Source organism: Stegodyphus dumicola, chromosome 1 (assembly GCF_044657685.1).
Source record: "Stegodyphus dumicola isolate Sdum_Otavi_A_Nest chromosome 1, ASM4465768v1".
NCBI classification, from domain to species: Eukaryota; Metazoa; Arthropoda; class Arachnida; order Araneae; family Eresidae; genus Stegodyphus; species Stegodyphus dumicola.
Genome location: NC_140768.1, coordinates 412604 through 435775, shown reverse-complemented (window position 1 = coordinate 435775; position 23172 = coordinate 412604). Strand labels below are relative to the sequence as shown.

The window sequence follows — 23172 nt, the reverse complement described above, 5'->3', positions numbered from 1 at the left end:
CGGCCGAGCGGTAAAGTCGCTGAACACTGGTAGTTCGGTCCGAGGTTCGAATTATGCTAAAGGGCTGGCTGCATGGGTGTTTTCGTGGTTTTCCCCATGTGTAACGTGCTATACGGACCAGTTTTCCTTCCTCCACGAAGGCATCCACCCTTAGGCAGATAGCCCTCAAGGCTTTGCCGTAATTAAATAACCTAATAATCATTTCGCCGACCTTTAATTTGGCCGCCCACATGGTGTGTACCATCATACCCCCCCCGTTAGGATTGGCAATGTTGTTGCATATTGCAACTGAAAAATGTTGAATGGACTATTAAATTTGAAATTTTGCTTTCTCCTATCACTACCAGTAATTTGCCTGATCTCAGATCATCAGCCTAGAGGGCACAGACGCAGTCAATCTGAGTGAAATCAGATGCAGCAACAAACCTGAGTGGAAACGTGGGTGTTAGCACACGAAAATACTCTTGAGCGCATGGGACTGGAAAGATAAGATAGTAATGCAGCATTTTTTTTTTTTTTTTTTTTTTTTTTTTTTTTTTTTTTTTTGTGTGTGTGTGCTATCATTGTGAGGAAAGAGCAAAAATTGGTCGTTTATTATACTTGGTGCTCATTTGTTTTCTTGTAATCTGACGTGTTTTGTGCGATTCTGGACAAGTCATGGACGCTGCTCATCTGGACGTGTGCTATGAGATTGAGAGTTTGGACTATATTGTAAAGAAGCATCGGAGAGTTCGTTGTCTAATGATCTGATGGGCAATAGCCAGGAATTTAATAAATAAAATAATAAAATTTCCGAAAAGGGCAACAGTTCGATGTAGTCAAGCAAGATTGATTGGTAATTATTGTATATTATTCTTCAGTTTGGACACTTGATTTTACTGTTACATTATCTTAATTCTCTGAATCATAATACTGTGATTACACGGTACAACTGAATGTGTAGCTGTATTTATGACTTAACCTGTGTACTGTTATAGTTTGAAACTTAAATGTTAAGTTTTATATTTTGCAATATTGCAGCTGTTTTAAGAATTCATAATTTGCTTGGTACCTGGAATGATAAATGACCTGTCGACGATCTCGAAATAGAAGGTAACATAAAAAAAGAATCAAAAGAGGAGATAGATTCTAACGTCAAATGCATATTATTACAATTTCAGTGAAATGAATGATTTTCTACAGATTTTAATTCAGATCTAGGATCTGCATACGTACTCTAAAATGGTTTGTTGTTTTAGTATACATTGTTCAATAAATAAAGAATATGCAGAAGAATTCAACATATTTAGGAGATACTGTGTTTTGTTAATATCACAAAGTTCTGTTGGGATGATAATGTGAAAAAGAAAATGAATCAAAGAGCAGGTATACTGCGCCAAAAAAAGTGGGGGCAGTTCTACATCTCCTGTTCTACTGGACCGATTGACGAAATTCAACTTGCGTTTTTCATGTCTCGAAAGCGCGACTTAGGATATGTATTAGATTTATATATAGCATTGCTCTAATATAAGTATTTTGACACAAAATCTGACTTTTCTGAAATGACATACCTATATGTTTTGCATATTTCGATTTTACAACTCACATTAGGCCAAAGTGCCAAGCTTTGCAAAAAAGGCAGGAGTCGTTTTGAAAAATTAGCCCTCATAATTTTAGCTCCTCCATGTTCATTGAATTTGGTATATATTTATTAATATCTGTTTATATTAAACTTTTTGATTCTTCCTTTCGCATTTCAAAATTTAGGTTGATTCCAAATAATATTCGCCCAATTTTTATGATTTAGTTTTAAAATTCGCATTTTAAAATATTTTTTATAAATTTTTCCAAAAACATTTTGAATTAGGATCCTTAAAAATATCTTAAAGTAGATATATTTCTAAGCATATCTACAAAAATTAGGTTTTTTTATTCAAAATTCCCCAAGATATACTTTCTTACAATGAAAAAAAAGGAAAGAAGAAAAATAGATAGCTTGACGAAGTTCAACTTGTGTTTCTTCAACAACTTCTTAACAAAAAGAAAAATAGATTTCTCTAAATATAGCAATCTATTTTTCTTTTTGTTAAGAAGTTCGCCAAGTGAATTATTCTTCGCGCAATCTGAAAACATACGCCAAGATAAATTTTTAAATTTCTCGGTACAGTCGTAGAATCGAAATATGGAAAAATTCGATATGTCATTTCAGATAAAATCAGAAAAATTCAATAGATTTACGAGATGCTGTATTTTGTTAATATTACAAGGTTCTACTTGGATGATAAAGTGAAAACTTTGTGAGAAAGGGAGAAAATGTTCAGTACATGAATCATACATTATTTTCTCCTTCAAGGCTGATCTTGTCTACATTCGAAAGTTAAGTAATAATTTTTGAAAAGAAATAGTTTATAAATTCAGCCAACTAAAATGCTGCTGAAATGAGTACTGCAGCAGCATTTCTTTTTAGCAAGCAAAGGTTACAAATTTTTGAAAAATCGACAACATGTAGCTTTCGGTAGCGATATAATATGTAAGTTTAGCAGGGAAATTCTTTTAACGTGGAAATCAACAAGGCTTGCGGTGGATAAGAATATCTTCAAATTCTTTTAAACATCTATTGCTTTTCGTGCGCGTTTAATAGCGTGTTTTAATATATTTGTAGGCTTTTGAAATATCAAACTATTCTACCCATACTTTTGACAGATACTGTGTGTCGGTTATCTTAGCTGTTATTTTTAAAATAATCTGATGCATAAGCGATACATTACAGGATATTTTTGGAAAATTTATAGTTTTATTTTATTTTTTTTATTCATTTATTGCATTAAGCAAAATTATTGCACATTTACAGTTGCGTCTTCGCCGTTTTGTGGACTGATTATGTAATACTTTTATTCTACGAAGTTCGCAAACTCGCTTTCCCAGTAACTGCTATTCAGAGTTCCTTACTAAATACCTATTACATACAGAGTGTATAAAAATAAACACTTCCGGTTGTGACATTAAATACTGTTTTATGGGCTTCCTGTTCTTACGATTGTCTAATTTTACACAAAATCTAATCACTTCTTTATGTGGATGTAGAAAGCCTAAATACGGAAAATAGAAATTTTTCGAGGTTTCACATAAGACTTAACGTAGAGAAATAGGCGTCTCATACATACACACAGATGGACAAGCATTCATTGTAAAAAGAAGAAAAAATCTGACAGGTTTGAGATTTTAAATGACGTCCAAAGGGGCGTTTTTTTAACGTTTTGTGTTTTACCTTTATTTATTAAATATCATGTTCTTCGCACTTAAGCCATAAAATTCAGTTCAGCAGCAATGTCTCAAATTAATTTTAAAATGAGCATATCTTTAGAACTTCCGATACACAGTACCGCTCGCTGGAGATAAAAAGATTCCCCTCCTCCATAGAGTGTTGCCATTGCTCGCTTTGAAATCGTTGCTTTTGCTAATCAAAACTTCGTTAAAGTTTTACAAAACATGAAATCAATTTTAAAACAAATTTCAAGTTCGGGCTTTCAGATGCCCATATTCGCAGTAGGATTACATCATTCAAAATTGGATATTGATTCCAGTCATATTATTATTTTAAAATTAATATTTAAATTAATGGAGAAAATCCAAATCGTTACAAAAGTGGGTGCTCACCCTCTGTATGCGCGGCTTCGCTGTGCTAGCAAAATTTTCGCTTCTTTTCATTAATCGCAGTAGCAAACTAAAACTCTTTTTGCATGACACTATCCCAGCACAAAAGTGTCACACGCTTATGAAAGTTCCTTTCTTGAACTTAAAGCATGATGAGGGTGTGGGCATGTTTATAATGGGGTATTCTTGAGAAGGTTTCTACGTTGATAGAGAATGGCAGTTTAGCGTAAAGATGTCATCACTTTTATGATAGGTGACAGTTACTCAGAGGTAACTTAGAATACATAGAACTCACACGGTGTCACATTCTTTGAATAGAAAATTTTGACATATTTGTAGCCTGGGGGAGGGGAACCATGGCATGTTGCTCCGTTTTGCACCCACTTGTTTTCTAGCGAGTACTGGAAAGACTGGACATTGTATTTAATGAGGCACAAAGGTGCACTTAATAAATTGATCAGTATATTTCAGTACTGCAGTACACACTACTGTTAACATACAATTGCTTGAGTGTATATTCTGAATATATCTTTCAGTTTTCATCTGACAATCGTTGAAACTTACTGTTGTAAAATTATTATTGTAAAATTTCTCATCATGCCGTATTTAGTAGTATTGGTAATGCCGGATACATGCAACATCAGTACTTATATTCTGCTTATGTACTATTTTTATACTATATATACCGTATGTGTATGTTTTAATACTATGTACTATTCTTCTACCATGCAATTATGTTCAAACATGTCTGTATTTAAATACTTAGTTTGTAGCCCGTAAAGCAGGGCTTCTTAAACTTTTTTCAGTCGCGACTCCTTTTCATCAATGAGATTCTTTCGCCACCCCCAGAACTCCATAAAATTTACGAAAATTTTGTGGAACCCCATGCAAATCCGACACACACGTGTCGGATTTACGCAACTGTCAATCGCGTGAACTGTCAATGCGCGTGAAACTGTCAATCTTTTCTCTTTTACTGTAATATACTATTGCAGTTTTAGGTCATTAACTTTAATTTCAAATTTTAAGACATAGAACTGACTAAATAAAATAAAATAACTGACTAACTGAATTGAGAGGTTTTCCTCCTTTTTATAAGATTTTTAAATCGCGCGCGAGAACTTTCTCGAAATCAAAAAGAGATATTTATTAAATGTTGAATGTATTTTCAATTTTCCGGCTTAGCTTTCTTTTGATATTCGTCACGCGCTGCACTGCGCAGGAAATAAAACCATTTAATTTACAATTCAAATAACATTAGCTACAATATATTGCTATAAATTAAGAAGTTTACCGATTAAATTATTCTTGGTCAAAAGCGAAAGAAATACGCTAAGTTACATTTTTGAATTTCACCGTAAATTTCGCTCCAAATTTTGCAGAACTGACATTCAAAAGCAAAATAGTGCAGAAGAAAGGTTTAAGCAACCTTTTTTTATTTAACTGAAATTAAAACACATGCGCGCACTTCGTGCCCACAGTTCAGCACCACTTGTGGATACGAAAACAGAAAATAAGAATGTAACAATTCTAATTACTGGCTTCTTAGCATAAACTAACGCTAAATCAGCTGTACGCAGCAAAGCCTAGCCGGGAAATATCAGTATAAACTGAAAGGTATCGAACACCGAACTAAAGAGTTTCACTTTACTAAAAAACTAAAAAGTTTAAATTCACTAAGCATAAATACCGGAATTACTCTACAATTATTAACTCTACAACGGAATTAGTCTACAAGAGTTACGCTACAACTCTTTAAACTAGCCCTGAGATTAAAACACGTTGACGCCTGACTGACGCATCGATGGGTCATACTTGTCTGTTCCGTGGGGCGGCCTGACCCACCGGTGGGTCATGCTTGATTGTTCCGCGGGCATGCATGGGTTACGCTTGTATATCAAAGAATACTCAAATACGCTTGTATATAAAAAAAATTGCAATTATTGTATTATATAAAATATATGATTTTATTATATCATATAGTAATTTCAGTTATATTATTTTAAGTCCAAAGGGGCGATTTTCCCTGAAGAACTATTAATTTCGTTTTGGCACTTTGAAAACTGTAAACGGCAAATCACTTTTTATTTCTCCATTTTTGGCTTCCACTAAAACAGTTTCGTTTTCTACTTGGTATTAAATCCAACTCTCCTTGATATAACCACGCTGTGCTACCATTTGTTGTTCACAAGCCCATATTTAGAGTAAAGAAACCATCGTAGGACAACACACCTTATTTACTCGAATAATGAATAAAACGTGCACATAGCAAATCATATTGACCATCACACAGCATTAGTCTATCACCACCTCCGCACGCTCGAATGACGGATATGTCGGGAGAAGAGACAGCTACGCATTGCGCATAGCCTTTTCATAAGTAGTTCAATATTTAGTTTGAATTTATGAGTATAAAAATCTGAGGTTTTACGTTACGCCTAAAGGAGTGTTTTTAAGGTTTTTTCCCACTTAAACCATAAAACTCAATTCAACAGCAATACGGGAAAGTAATTTAAAATGAGTATATCTTTAGAATTTCCTATACACTGTCTCGCGCGCTGGAGATAATTTTTTTTTTTTTTTTTTTTTTTTTTTTTTTTTGTACGTACTGTGTTGACATTGCTCGTTTCAAAATCGTCGAGTTTGTTAATCAAAAATTCGTTAACGTGTTACAAAATATGAAATCGATAATAAAACAAATTCCAAATTCTGGCTTCCAGATGACCATCTTCGTTGGAGGATTACGTTTTTGAAAACTGGATGGTTCTAGGTACCGTAGTTTTATCACAATGCAAGAAACATACGTACATTTATGCAGATTCTTCATTGTTTAATGTTTTTTTTAAGTGTAACTCAGGCGATTTTTGGTGGCAGCAATTTGAAAAGTGAAACGGATGTTTAAAGATTTCAACGCAAAATGCCAAAACGAAGTGAATAGCCCTGGGCTAACGCCGTTTGGGCTAAAAGATTACTTTTCTTCAAGTTTTGATATTTATCAACACTTTCTATATTTTAATGGGGCGAAAAGTTTGAGAATTCCCTGTTTCAAAGCTTTCCATTACACTGAAAAGAGGTTTACTGTTCTGGGACTTTATCTTATCAGGAGGTGACGAAGTCAGGCACCTTTTCCAGGCACCTGGGTCCAACCCTATCCTGTGTGTAGCACATACAATAAACTTTGAGACATATCATTTGATAAGCATAGCATTGTTCAGCGAAAGCAACTAGAGATTATTGAGGGATACGGTGAAAGCAATTTTGGCATAATTGACGAGAAGTCAGTAAGCAATTCCTATTTCCATAGTGCAAAGTTCTATCTGCATGAGAGCGTTTTGCGGGGTGATAAATTCAAGTCGATGTTGCCTCTGGATCCGCGGAGAAGTCTCTGAGTGTCTGAGTTCGTAGCTGGCGAGGCTAAAGCAGGAGTAGGAGGTGAAGTTCAGTCAGGTGATCTGCATCTGAAAAGAGATTGGAGGAGCACAGACAAAGTGCGGAGTGACTATTCTTTACTATGAAAAAATTATTGCGAATGCTGTCAAAGCCAACCTGCGCCCTTTTTTTCGCTAAAAATAGCGACTTGTCAGTTGACAACAAGATCTTGCTTTACAAGATCTTACAAGATCTTGCTATCGTGAGGCTTATTCTCCCTTACGCGAGTCGCATCTGGGGGCTCAGCTGCTCTGACTAACCGTAAACACACTCAAATTTTTCAATCAAAATTTTTACTACAGATATTAAACGCTCAATGGTTTATAAGGAGCGATGACATTCATAACCACCTCAAAATTATCCCCATTAATCGCTTTATACAGCGACTTTCGGAAAGATTTTTCAAAAGCATCCATCTCGTTGGGAATCCAGTATTACATACCCTGCCGGTATACGATCCTGCGGTTGCCTCTTCTAAAAAGCGACCCACAGCTATCTTAAAACCTGAATAGGCTCAACTGCCTTTTAAACGGCGCCGATATTGGAATACAGACGCCCAAGTGGATGCTTACCTCACGTTCCTAAACCCCCGCGTTAACAATGCGGAGGAACCCTGTTCTTTAACTCTTTAAGAAGAGTCTTTTTAACAAGGGACAACTTATCTCCGCAGCCGCACGCGATTGTATTTAATTTCTTAATAGCTTCTTTTCACCCGCTAAACGGGTTGCTTTCGACCCCCCTAAGGGGCGCTCTTATCTGGCCTTTAAACGTCGCACTGAATAGCGACTAAAATTTTTTCTCCTCCATCAGCTGTATCATTCTGAATTGGTACTAGAACCTGTCTAACGGGTCTGCCCCCAGCCCATTTCGCCCATTTCTCCGAGTGGGTGCGAGTTTATTGAACCTGCGCTAGCTCTTTACATCTGGACTGCTTGTTCTAAGGACTTTATTTTCACTGTTGATATCAAGGAAATGTATTGCACCTTTTTATTCTTTTCAAAATTTTATGAATGTTGACTGCTCTCTCAAAATTAAATTCTGGCCCTTTTTAGACACGAAATTTAATTAAAAAGACTTTCTATGAGTTTTACCTTTTTCTCATGTGGAAGGTATTATCTGAAAAGCTTTTATTTCTTATAATTAGGCTTCAAAATTTTCCCTTATTAGATGAACCCTTCTTTTGATGTAATTATTTTTATCTCTGATGATGTGCAGTTAAAGGCCTAGCTTAGCTCACTCCGAAAATTAACTTCCTTGATCCTTGAGTGACTATTTGCAGGCATAATAGGGGGGTCAGAGCCATACATTAATTTACTGAGGGGTGGAGCCGAAATACGGCGTTAGAGCAAGGGCGTCGATGGGAGATGGCCTCCCATCAAGATAACCTAGGTTAAAGTACTTTTACAGCATTAAGGTTTGTAAACTAAGTAAAGGCATAAAATTATCTTAAAACAAACTTTTCTACCAGTTATAAAGACAACGAAGCAGTATTAAGTTAAATTAAAAATACGTACTTGAAAAAGAGATAGTGGGAAAAAGACTACTAAAATCCCGATCAATTATGTTTAGTGCCCTAACTAGCGCACCAGGTCTTCTGGTGTAGTTAACTAAATTAAAATTATATTATTCCAATTCTGGTGTACTTTCATTACCCGTTTTATGGATATTTTCAAAGCATCTCTTTGCTATCTTTGCCATGAATTTTTTAATTTGCAGAATTTTGAGTTTCTCGTGGATTGTAGTGTTCCTAATGAACCTACTTCTGGTGATTTGTCGTACAGTAGTATTTTGCAAAATTTGCAGTTTTTTCATGTGTCTGTTACTGGCAAAGCCTCAGACAGGACAAGCATATGTTATAACTTATTATCTAAAGATAAAACTGAATTCCGAATAATTAAGGGTGTGAGTTTACTTTTAGCCGCTCGGAATTTGTTTCTAATATGTATTGTGTGGGGTTTCCTTGTATCTAATCTAACAAATTTAAATTTAGATTTATCTAACAAAACACCGAGGTATTTGACATACTTAGCCCACGGGATGTGCGTAAGATTTTATCTTCTTCTGTACATTTTACTCCTCTTTCAAGGACTTTAAATGACGTCACATATTTGTCTCCTGCACCGTCAGTTCAAAGTACCTGGGGGGGGGGGGGAAGAATCACAGTTTACGGCATCAACTCGGGCGTAAAATTCCTGTCACTATGGAATTTGTCTAATTAAACATTTTTAAACATACTAAACGAGCCTTTCTTATCAAAATATAAATTTATCCCCGATTTCGGGGATAAATAGCCTAATGGCGGTTTGCAACAACGCTGTCTCTACACTACAAATTCGCTTGATGCTTAAACTCAGCTTATCTTGCTTAACTGGTGATGGCCGATGAAAGAAACAGAAAGCACAGAAAAGAATTAATGTAAAAATATCTACATTAAAATAAACTTTGCAATGTGTTTAAGAGCTCTGCATAAAAATGGAATATACATTTCTAATGGTATCTTATATCTTATAGAAAATGATTTTACATCTGGCCGCATGAACATAAAAGTTGTGAGCACATAATGCTGACTATTAAAGAAACCAAATTTCAAGAAAACTGCGTAATAGATAAAAATAATAATAAATACGAATACTAAATAATGCTAATAATTAATTTATAATCGTAATAATAAAACTTCTTAACAGTTTCCAAGAAAAGTCTTTGCGCCAACTAATGCAGCAATTCTTCATCTTTTACCTGAAGCTATAGACACCATCAAAACAAACATCACTGTCATTACAAATGTAAGCTATCTTCAAATATTTATGATTCTTAAACGCCAAATGTAATTTTGTTGCAAAATTTCAGTGACTGTAAGCTGCAGAATTGTTTTTGCATTATATTATACTGCTGCATTTCTTTATCTTTTTAATGACCAGCAATTCGAACAAAAAAGAAAATGAATTCTTAATTACAGAGTCTCACAATTAAATAATTTAGAGAAAAAGCGCTGTGATCCGGAAATGAATTCGAATATAAAGCCCAAGATTTTTTCATATCATCTCCATTTGATTTTGAATAAAATCAAACTTTTTTATACTGACTCATTTTCTTTTTTCTTTAACTGAAAAATGTAAGAAGCCATAGACAAAACACGCTACAAAAGTGATCGTACGCCGAAACATTTTCTTAAATTTCCTAAATACAATTATCGTGTACAACTTTTTTTTATTATTTTTGCATTTTGGTGATGTTTAAAAAATTGTTTGCCTTTATATGTTTGCTTGCTTACTTCGTTATTAGCCCAAAGGGCGATTAATTTCGTTATATTGATTCACTATAAATGTCGGTTCGCTTTTCAAATTGTTGCCACCCAATATTATTGCCCTGTGTTATAGTTAACGAAATTAAATAATAAAGAATCTGCATAAATGTATGTATGTTTCTCGCATTGTGATACCATAACGGTACCTAGAGCATCCAATTTTGAATAACGTTATCCTCCATCAAATGTTAGCATCTGGAAGCCCTAATTTGAAATTTGCTTTATTATCGATTTCATATTTTGTAAAACTTTAACGAATTTTTCATTAACAAACAATTTCAAAGCGAGACATGGCAGAAAGGTACGGGGGGGGGAATATTTTTATCTCCAATGCGCGAGACTGTGTATCTGAAAATCTAAAGCTATGCTCATTTTAAAATTATTTTGTGATATTGCCAGTGAACTGAATTTTATGGTTTAAGGGCGAAGAACATTGTGTTTAATAAATAAAGGTAACAAACAAAACGTTAACTACGTCCCCTTGGGCGTAATGTAAAATCTGAAAGTAATGTAAAATCTGATTTAATTTTTTTTACGGAAATTGTTATTATTATATGTTAAATATTGCGTGAATGCTAATGTTGTGTGTTAGGTTTAATGAATTCCATTGGTTTCGCATTACGAAGTTATATACAAAGTACTCTTTTCTAAGCATTCATTTGGATTCTGGAAACAGATAAAATAATTTATATTAATTCCAGTGAGAAAAATTTTATTTAATGTTTAAAAAGGTCTCCTTGTCGACAACGAATAGCATTCGAAGATTGCTCATTTTTTATCGTACGGTTAGAAATTCGATTCAGGATATCGTTAAATTAGTAAATTTATCTCATTTTACGGTTTAAAAAGGTCTCCTTGTCGACAACGAATAGCATTCGAAGATTGCTCATTTTTTATCGTAAGGTTAGAAATTCGATTCAGGATATCGTTAAATTAGTAAATTTATCTCATTTTACGGTGCAGTATGTGATAAAATGCTTAAAGAAGAAAATCGGATCCAAAATAAGAGAGGTTGCCCGGCAAAGAGGACTCGACGTAATTAGAGATTTATAGTTAGAAAAATATATGGAAATTCCATGTTTGAGTATTTTTAAAATTCCTACAGAGTTTTCTGAAAACTTTTCTACTTCAGATTCTCTTAAAACTGTTCGACGAATTGATTACTTAGCTGAATGACACGGGCGCTCTGCCCGAAGAAAATTTTCTGGAAGTTTCAAAAAAAAGAAAGCTTAGGCTTTTCTTCTCAAAATCAATTGTAAATAAGCTCGATGCGTATTAGAATCATGTCTTATTTGTAGATGAAAGCAAATTTAATTTATTTTTATTCCGATGGGCATATAATTGTATGGACGGAAAAAAGTGAGCAGCTTAATCCCAAGACCTTGTCCCCCCCAGTCCTGTTATGTTGCCTCAACGTGGCGGGGGGGTGTCACTGGGCGGAATGGGTGAAGTACGTCGGAAGCATAGCTCCTGGTAGGGCCACCCTAGGGGTGAAGAGCCGTTCCAACATGCCCAGCTAAAGCGTAGCAGGTGAAGATCCTTCAGGGGATTACCGTCTTGGTGATCGGGTGTCACAATCCTAGAGCCCAGTGATCTCTCCTCCTTTCTGCCTCCTCTCCTCTTAACTGCAACTTTTCTCGTTTTCCTACTCCCTTGTTTCCTCTTCTGAGGTTCGGGCTCATCATAAGAAACTGGAACAACCTTGTCCCTAGTTCTCTGAGTGGCGAGAAAACTTCCCACGTGTTTGCCGTGCGTGGAGGCCCGTGTCACTGGAAAGGAGGTACTGTCCCCAACGTCAGCCAACTGTCTTTGGCCTCTGCTTTAGTTAAACGGGAGGTACCTTGTCGTCCTCACAGGTGTCAACTGGCTGGTCACTAGTCCTTGTGCCAGTGGCTTGGGGACAAGCTTTCGGGAGTACCTGCTTTTGGGAAAGCCGACTGTGGGACTTCAGTTTGCGTATAGGTCCGGCTAGCCTATGCGTTTGCCGTGCATGGTGACCCGTAGGGTGGGAAAGGAGGATCCTGGCAGTTGAGGGGCGAGGTACTGTCCCCAACACACTGCTTTGTCCTCTGCTTCTACTTAAAACGGGAGGCACTTAGATGTCCCCGCTAGTGTCAATCGGCTGGCCACTAGTCCTATTGGTCAGTGGCTAGGGGATAAGCTCTCGGAAGTCTCTTCTTTTGGGAAAGCCGACTGTGGGGCTTCAGTTTGCATATAGGCCCGGCTAGCCCTAACACAGGGATCTGTGTTCCCTTGTTGGGCTCCATGGTGGATGGGGCGGTTGGGCCCGAAACCTTCTCTCTTTTCAATATGAATACTTTAACTTCTTCTCTTAACCATATGGATACGAAAAATTCTGGAATTTGAGAAAGAATAGCTAAAAGAAAGCTAAAAGAATTTGTACTTCGATCTTAATTAGCACAAACAAATGTCCAAAGTTCTTAGTTATCACTGGTGAGCTAGAAAATCTATCACCATTCTTCATCCATAAGCATATTGTGGCCTCAGCAGGCGAGTCAAAACACATAAAAAAGCTCCGTTCAGGATCTCTGCTCATCGAGACTACATCTGATGCACAATCTTCCTCTCTCCTAAAAATGACCAAAATGGGGGAACATTCTATTACTGTATCCCCACATAAGTCTTTGAACACGTCAAGAGGTGTCATTTCGGAAATAGACTTGATATCAGTCTCTGAGGATGAACTTTCAAAAGAACTCGCCGAGCAAAATGTATGTGGCGTCCGCCGAATAAAAGTCCGTAGAGACGGGCAACTCGTCAACACAAAACATCTTATTCTGTCTTTCTCCTCTCCAGAGCTACCGAAAGCCATTAAGGCAGGTTACCTGAATTGCCCCATCAGACCTTATGTGCCGAACCCACTGCGCTGCTTCAAGTGTCAACGGTTTGGCCATGCGAAGGCCGCATGCCGGGGAAACCTGGCATGTGCTCGCTGTTCTGCAGGAGGTCACGAAAGTTAGGATTGTGTAGTTGATCCAAAATGTGCAAACTGTCATGGCAATCATCCAGCATACTCATGAAACTGCCCTAAGTGGAAAGAAGAGAAAGAAATACAGCATATTAAGACTACAAGAAAAATCTCCTATCCTGAAGCTAAGAATCTTTTTAGCACGGGTCAGTCAAAAGCAAATGTCTCCTATGCACAAGCCACTAAATCATATCGGTCAATAAGTACACAAACATCGCATAGCACACAGAAGAAGATACCTGAACCCAAAACAAATGACAAAGAAAAAGTCTTTCTTCTACCTCCTCTCAAACAGACAATAGAAAGTCGAGAAATAAAAACACAAGAAACAGAGAGTTCAAAAAAGAAAATCAAAAGCTCAGAAAAGAGAAGCTCAAGCCGAAGCTCTATTGAAGGGACCTTTTCAGACTTTATCGAATCTGAGATGGAAACAGATGGAGGCTGAGATCTCTCAAAAAATGTTCTACCTCACAAAACAAAGAAACAGCATCGAAGCAATAAACATTCCTAATGGCTACTCTCATTTCGTGGAACTGCCGGGGCTTCTATCAGGGTATTGATGGCATTAAGCAACTTATTAATAAATATCGACCTATTTGTATAGCGATACAAGAGACATTCCTCAAACCTGGTAATTTTGCAAAGCTACGTAGGTACTCGATGACAAGAAAGGATAAGACATTCAGTGAACGCGCAAGTGCTGGTGTCTGTCTACTCACCTCAATTAATTGCCCTTCGAGTGCTTTTCCTTTGGATACTCCTCTCCAAGCAGTTGCAGTACAGTTGAGCATTCGAACACTGACTACTGTCTGCAGTATTTACATCCCGCCTAATGAGAACATTAATTTAAGAGATTTAGAGGATCTAATTGCCCAACTACCAGCTCCGTTTATTCTAGTCGGTGATTTCAATGGACACAATCCCTTGTGGGGTAGTAAAGACACCAACCCACGAGGAAAGCAAATTGAACAGCTACTCCACGACCACTGTCTCTGTATCCTTAACAACGCAGAAAGCACTTATTTTCATCAGCCAACAAGGACCTTCCACTCCATTGACCTTGCTATTGTTTCTCCACAGCTTTTGCCTTTTTGTTTCTTTAATGTCGAGAATTATCTATATAATAGTGATCATTTTCCTATTATCATAAGTATTACAGGAAATAGGAGTGTGTTTATACCTAGAACACCACGCTTTTTGTTGGACAAAGCCGACTGGGACTCTTTCTTACATTATGCTCTTTTTAGTGAAGAAATAATAAAGAATGTGCACATTGATCAGGCTGTGAAGATCATTACAGATAAAATTATTCAAGCAGCTGATATATGTATACCAAAAACGTTGGTAAAACAGCCAAAATACCCAAAGGCCTGGTGGAATCCTGAATGCCAGGACGCCATCAGAAAACAAAGGAAAGCTTGGAGCATTTTTCGGCGATATCCTTCAGAATCAAATCTCGTAATATTCAAAAGGGCTAAAGCAAAAGCTCGGCAGGTGCGAAGGAAAAGTCAGAATTCTTGGATCTCGTATGTGTCTTCGATTAGCTCTTCAACTTCGAGTAAGAAGGTGTGGGAGAGAGTCCGGAAAGCGTCCGGTATCTACAAAGAGCACACACTTTCCATTTTAAAGACAAGTGGTGAAACAGTTACTAGTAGGGAAGAAATTGCCAACGCTATTGGACAGAGTTTCTCAGCCGTCTCACACAGTAACAACTACCCTCTTGAATTTCTTTCCGCAAAAAAATGCATTGAAAAACAACTAATTAATTTCAACTCTCCCAATACTGAACCATATAATCAGGATTTTACTGTGCTTGAACTGAAAAGAGCTCTGCTGCAGACAAAAAATTCATGTCCTGGTCCAGATGATATTGCCTATCCTATGCTGAAACATCTTCCTTCCAAGTCATTGGCAACCATGCTCTTTCTCTTTAATAGAGTATAGAAGGAACAAGTCTTTCCAAATGACTGGAAAACAGCTTTTGTCATCCCCATTGTTAAACCGGGAAAAGACCCTACTAATCCGTCGAATTACCGTCCCATCGCCCTTACTAGCTGCCTCTGCAAACTCTTTGAAAAGATGGTCAACACTCGTCTGGTTTATTATTTAGAGACAAATAATTGTATCTCCCCTTATCAGAATGGTTTTAGAAAAGGAAGAGCAACTATCGATAATATCCTACTCTTAGAAACAGGTATCCGTAGAGCGTTCGTTAGAAGAAATCATTATGTTTCCATTTTCTTTGATATAGAGAAAGCCTATGATACCACCACGAGTCACGGTATCCTTCGTGACCTATATAACAATGGTTTACGAGGAAACATGCCGATATTCATCAAACATTTCCTACAGGATCGGTAGTTTCATGTGAAGATAGGCGATACACTTTCTGACATGTTCCATCAAGAAGAGGGCGTTCCGCAAGGAAGTGTATTAAGTGTTACATTATTTAGTATAAAAATCAACTCTATTTTGAAACAACTGCCTCCAGCAGTCCAGGGTATGCTCTATGTCGATGACCTGCAAGTCAGTTGCCAGGGAGAAGACCTGAAAGACATCGAATGTAAATTGCAGACTTCTCTCAATAGAATTGTTAAATGGTCACAGGAAAATGGTTTTAGATTAGACTAGAAGAGAAACACGCTAATGTGACAATCAAAATCGTAAAAAACAACCTTATATTTAGGATAATAATTATATATAATTATATTTAGGATTTAGGAAAGAAATACATGTATTTCTTTCTCCTGATGAGAAGGGACCTTTAGCTGCCCTCGAAATCGATTGAGTGTTTCATTATACCTACGCTAAATATAAGGTTGTTTTTTACGATTTTGATTGGTTTTAGATTCTCTACTCAAAAGACTGTGTGTGTACATTTCTGTCGAAAGAAAATTCTTCACCCTGACCCCGAACGTTATCTACAAGATGTGCCGATTCCTGTAGAAAAGGAAATAAAATTCCTAGGAATGATATTTAACCATAAGCGTACGTTCCTCCCCCATATTACATATTTAAAAAAGAAATGTTTAAAAACTATGAATATTCTGAAAGTACTGTCAAATACTTCTTGGGGTGCTGATCGAAGCTCAATGCTTCTTATATATAGAGCTCTCATTCGTTCGAAACTAGATTATGGATCGATCATTTATGGGTCGGCAAGGACTTCAGTATTAGCCAAACTTGATCCGATACATCACCATGCACTTCGGATATGCACTGGTGCCTTTAGAACTTCTCCAGTGAAAAGCTTATATGTGGAAAGTAACGAGACCTCCCTGCGGTTAAGACGTGAAAATCTTTGTTTTAAGCATTATTTCAAAGTCTTATCACAAACCGAAAATTCTACGCGGTCAATATTGCTTAATGACCAACACTCCCGTTTATATCAGGCACGACCATCATGTGTCCCATCTTTCGGCTTGCGGATGAGTGCTTTGGTGGAGGAGTATAATTTGTCTAATATAGATATACACATGGAGGATTTTTTTGGAATTCCTCCCTGGGAGGATTGGAGAATCCATTCTCTGGATACTTTTCGACACTGGAATAAATCACAAACTAATGAAATCATCTACAAGCAGATTTTTGTTCAACATAGAAACAAATATAGGAAATATATCCCTCTATATACAGACGGATCAAAATCCCAGGATCATGTTGGCGCTGCTTTGGTCACAGAGAAAACAATAGTAGGGGTTCGATTACATACAGTTTGCTCTGTGCTTACTTCTGAGCTTATTGCAATCCATCTGGCTTTGACTTACCTTTCAAAACAAAAGTACACAAAATTTATTATCTACACAGATTCCATGAGTGCCTTAATGTCATTGAAAAATCACGCTCAATGTACTTATCCAGTTGCAATCAGAATCCTAAAGTTGAATCATTCTTTAAAAATTCGGGGATACCAGATTCTATATTCGTGGATCCCTGGACACGTTGCCATTAAGGGGAATGAATTGGCAGATATTGCAGCTAAAACTGCAACCACAATGTACAATCTTCAGATTCCACTAGCAGACATCAAAGGGTTTGTCCAAAGCAAAATCCTCAGCAAATGGCAGAAGCAATGGGATGACAGATCACGCTCAATGTACTTATCCAGTTGCAATCAGAATCCTAAAGTTGAATCATTCTTTAAAAATTCGGGGATACCAGATTCTATATTCGTGGATCCCTGGACACGTTGCCATTAAGGGGAATGAATTGGCAGATATTGCAGCTAAAACTGCAACCACAATGTACAATCTTCAGATTCCACTAGCAGACATCAAAGGGTTTGTCCAAAGCAAAATCCTCAGCAAATGGCAGAAGCAATGGGATGACAGAGTATGTAACAAGCTGAGAAATGTAAAACCCACCATTGGATACTGGCCATGTATGGCTAATAGAAAGGAAGATGTCCTCTTGACTCAACTGAGAATTGGCCATTGTCGCCTGACCCATGAGTATCTTCTGAAGGGAGAAGAGAATCCCAGCTGCCCAAACTGCAATGCAGATCTGACAGTCCATCATATCTTGGTGGAATGCCAGAGTTTTAATTATTTTCGCCAAAAACATTTTAATAGTTCAGAACTGGAATTAAAAAATTTAATTGGAAAAGCATATCATCGTAATTTGTTTCTGTTTTTAAAAGATATTGGCTTTTATAATAGACTTTAACCTGTTTTTTTTTTTTTTAAGATATCAGCTCTTATCATAGACTGTAATCTGTCTCTTACCTAAGCTGGAAGGTTTTACAAATGACTAATTGCATTTTTACCAGATAACCTTGACAGGTTTTGTGCCAAATTACAATAATCCAATCCAATCCAGATGATGTTTCAGTCAGATGATTTCAATAGCAGTTTATCTAGCATGAACCTCTTGCTGTTTATAAAGACATTGTTTACTTGACATTGTTTTATTGTAGATGTAACTGACATTGTTTTATTGTAGATGTAACTGACATTGTTTTATTGTAGATGTAACTGACATTTTATTGTATATGTAACTGACCACTTCAAAGGCGGTAGAGGTATAATATTGTTGAGTTTTAAGGGTTCGTGAATCTAGAATGATTGAAGACAACACTTGTTGAAGAATCAAAGCACAATGTATTAGACAGAAGAGTTACAAAGACACGTTGACAGCGGTCGAAAAATTACGATAAACACGCTGAAATAGCCAACAACACAGCCCTCAGTCTATCGGGCTATAAGATAGCTTCACCGCAAAGCACTAAAGTACCTCTTTGATCGCTCTCGGAACTCAAGATGCTACTACTGAGCTCAACGTATTCTCGATACTCCACGATACAACTCAAGAAACGCTTCAGGATAAAACTGACGATACTCCAGGTCAGGTCAGTGGTTCCTGTAAAATTCTACCTTCGTACTAACTAAAGTACACTACTAGATCATTCTATCCTACAGAGGACTTATAAGGGCGCATAGAATGAGAAATTCTTGAGTTTTAGTTGCATTTGAATATCTGAAGTAGTAAATGAGAATCTTCATTGGGTGTCGCCATCTATCGTCAGAGATCAGAGCTGTGCCAGAAAATTGAAGATAGGGTTAATGATGCCTTGAGAAGATGTCGACATCTATAGGTGGTTGAATGAAGTGTAGAAGTCAGAGCATTTACAATATGGCATAATCAGTAACTTGAGAAATTTCTTGATGATTAAATCGCAAAAAACTGCGCAAAATTTGAAGATTAATCAGATTCAGCAAATTCGTTCCAGAATATTCTTGCTCTGTCTATGACATATCGCCAATTTTGACGCCAAATATGGCAACCCTGTCTTTCCTTGACATTTTCTGGCAACCCTAAACCACTTTGCAGGGAAGCTATCTTACCGCGGCTGGACATTTCGTAACAGTATATATAAACTGATAAATGCCCAGAGTTGAAGGTGTTGGATATAACTGCTCATGAATGTATTTCATTATTGAAAATGATATAATGCAGTTGGAAATTCACTCGTTTTTACTATCATTATACCTGTTCTCATGATTGTATGTTAGTGATCCTTTGTAAAGCGAAATTAGCCTCTTACTTCTCTTTATTTTTTATATGCACATTTTTGAGGAATTATCCCTCAGCGATTTCTAAAGCGGGCTGGACTAAAGCATTAAATCAGGAATGCGAATATCTTTCTGCTGAGCTTTTTTCTAATCTGCTTAAAAGTACACTCTATCACGGAAAAAAAAAAAAAAAAAAAAAAAAAAAAAAAGGGCACCCAGAAGGAAACAAACTACTACTTAACATATATGTAATGCATGAGTAGATAAACAAATGATTACAAATTCAGAGCAAAAGATCGCGTTATTAAGAAGTTATGGCGTGAAAAAGATTACAAATCAGTAAGTACTATAGCTAAAGAGTTCTTTATTCTGTCGCTAATACAGCTGTCGCGCAAAAACATCGTTAAATAGCAATCGATAGCGGTCAAAATTCAAAATGTATATTTTCGTTGAAATATGATACCTGAAATTTTTCTTCAGTACAATACTTCCTTTACTTCGTTAAATTTTTTTTACGGAAGTAAAAAGCATAAGTGACTTTTTTTCGTGAAAGTTTTTTCGTTTTAAAACTCAACATTTAAGACAAGTTCTATCCTTGCATAAACTAACTTCAGCATGAAACTTAATCTAAACTGTTTCGAGTACTATGTTTGCCATTTATAAAACTTGCTTGTTTAAGAAAACTGTAGAAAATAATTCAATAATATTTACTTTTTAGTATTTTTATTATGACAGTATTGTATTTTATATTTTTGCTTTGCTTTCTCCAGACCTAGATTTTGAAATGTAACCCAGACCTTTTATTGTTGAAATGTAACTCCTTTTACTAGGAGTTATTTACTATATCTGTAAGCCTTGTGAAATACTTCATGGGATACGAAGAGTTTTGTATTTGTTTTCTTAATTTAAAAAGGAAACAAAAATTCCAGAAAATCAAGTAAAGTAATAGGTATCTTTATCAGTCCATAGTAAAGTATAGCATCAAAACCATAAACAAGCAAAAAAAAAAAAAAGATTTGAGTAAAAAATAAACACCGAAAAAGATTATTAGAGAAGTTAAAGCAGCAAGAATGAAGGTAATATTCGTAAATTTGCATGTTCGAAACTAGTCCTGCAAGTTTATGAATGCTAAAAATATGAATTTATGAATGCTATGTTTATTAAAGAGCTAAAAGATGAAGTAATTCAACATAATTTCATCAAGAAAACAGCTTGCTGAACTACAGCTGTCAGTCTAAATATTATATGGGAGTTTTTCATGATAGACTTCAACTAAACCATCATGGCGGTACGATCTGGATTTGTTTAGACAGCTGAATTAGGTATTCTTGCAAAAATTATTACATTAGTTTCTATTTAGATTAGACTGTCTAGTAATTATGTTATAATAACAATATAATAAATGTATAGCTTAATATAAAATCTGATATTAAGCTATACATTTATTATTATATTTATTGGTTATAATTTTGATGCTACAATTTTAATTTTTTTTTAAATTTATTTCGGCCTGTATAGTTTTAAAATTTTCATGTATTATTTTTTTCATACATTAGTTTGCTTGCATTCACATGTTTTGGTTTTTTGACACTGCGTACTCAAAATAAATGTTTTAAATTTTAAACTTTGTTTGTAACCTTTAAGCTTGTTTGTGGTATTGATAGAGTACTTTTATAATTTTTTGCACTATTTACTATGGCCTGTAGGGAGCGAATTCATGATGACACAGATTACTGAGATTATTTTAAGTATTCGACTTTTAATTTGGGTCTTTGTTCAGGTTTTTATTTACTTTGCTCGGGTTTGTATTTTATGTATTTACCAACCTCCTGATGATGATGCAGTGAAAGATGAAATTTCTTTTTTTCATTTTGGTTTTTGTATTTTTGCCCCTTATGTGTAGTTTGCCACTGTGCTTCTGATTATTATTTTCTGCTCTTGATTTATTCCGAATTGAATGTAGGATGGATTTTAAATGTAGCATTTATTAAAATTTTTGCATTATGGCCACCCCTTCTTGCTGCTGTCAGTTTCGCAGCTAGATTAATGTTTTGAGATGCTTTTTTATTTTGTATATATGCATGTACATAAAAGATTTGTGAGAGCTAACAATCCTATGTGTATGTGTAAACTGAAACAGATAAAACTCATTTTTAGGAAAATTAATATACTAATACATTTATTAAAGCCTATTTTATGTATTTTAGTTACTGAAGCTTCATCTGGGGATGAAAAGTTGATGCCATGCTGTATGGACGGCATAGAGAATACGTATCGGCTGACAACAGAAAACAGCCTGCATTTTCGAATTTTGGGACAGAAGAACAAAAGTGAGTTAATTGCAATTTATTATCTGTTTAAAAATAATATCCAGAAATCTGATGTGTACACCACATGACTTCCTTGCACGGAATATTAAATTATACGCATTTTTTCCTGCATTTCATTTAAACTTATTTCCTCGAATTTCAGTAGAAATAGATTTTTCATTCAATTAGTCAAGTTCTTACTTAGCGGCAAGGCTAAATATCTCAAAATATCTTCATTATAAATCGAAAGATATAGAAAAACATAAAACGCCAAATACCGCAGTTTAAACAATTAAAAAACATTTTTTACAATTAAAATTAATGTTTCTTCGCAAAAACAAGCAATTCGGGCAGCAGGAAACAATGCAGATTTTTCCGTGCACAAAGCTAAGTTTCCTTTTGGTCACACTCGGCAAAAAGACACTGAAGGTGCAAAAACTGACTTAATTCACTATTCTGCTATGTTTCAAATGTAAACAAATATGGTTACTGTGGTTAAAAAATTAGGCTTATCCGCACTTAAATAACTTTTAAATCGAGGATAATTCTGCAACTTGTAGAGACATTAGGAATTTTTGTAGCAGAAGAGATGGTCACTTTACGTAACCTGTTCCGCCAAACTAAGTTAATGGCACTACAGGATTAGGAAGTCATCCTAGTCATTGCTAGCAGGAGAGATGAAAAATGAGCAATGCCCTCGCCAGCATTCGAACCAGAGACCTCTTCAATACACGCCGAGCGTGCTGACCACTACACCATAAAGGCATGCAAAGAAGGCAGGAGGAACACCTTATAAACTATTGCATGCAGATTAACTAAAGGCATAAAATCCGGAAGATAAGAACAACATAATTCAATCATTTTTAAAGCAAAAAATGCACAATTTGCCAACAGATAAGAATAGAGCTCAACGAGCCGAATAACAGAGGGGGTGTATAATATATATATATATATATATATATATACGTCTGGTGCGGCTGGTTGCAACCAAAAAGGGAGGTGCACAAGTAAATGTTATAACCGTCCTAGATACAAAATTTCCACTTTCCGAAGCTACTCCTTTTTGAGTTCTGCGAGATACGTACACACGCCAGATCTCTTCTGGGGTTAATTTTTAATGTTTGTAAAAACTAAAGCCCGTGTATTAAAATTCGTTGCACTAGGCAACTCAAGGTGAAATCTTTCAATGTATGGGCATCGAAACACATAGCTGTTGGTATGTCCAATAACCACACATTCACAGCTGACAGTGTTTGCCCGGTGACAGCGTTTCAAATAATGGCCCGTCCATGTCCCATTCAAAAGCGGGTCATAAACCCGTCTTTATATTCAGGTCCATACTGAAGCTTGGAAAATAGCTGAAGGTTCTCCCTTTCCCGTTAAAGAATAATCCCAACTCTGTTTCGAAATTTCCATCATTCTTATTTTCGTTATTCGTTTCGAATACGAAGTCTCCACCTCTAACATTTTAGATTTTTTGGCTGTGGATTTAGCTAT

General features: G+C 36.0%; 1 long non-coding RNA gene across 4 annotated transcripts in view; it reads left to right on the top strand.

The window, feature by feature from the left end:
* Nucleotides 1–23172, top strand: part of LOC146999032 (uncharacterized) — a 56853-nt gene that overhangs the window by 15886 nt on the left and 17795 nt on the right. For 3 of the 4 annotated variants that reach the window (XR_015039952.1, XR_015039942.1, XR_015039936.1), the window contains exon 2: nt 21574–21696. This is a non-coding gene — a long non-coding RNA (uncharacterized LOC146999032). Of the gene's footprint in view, nt 1–567; nt 836–21573; nt 21697–23172 lie in introns of those variants that run through there. The other variant, XR_015039946.1, reaches the window with a different exon arrangement.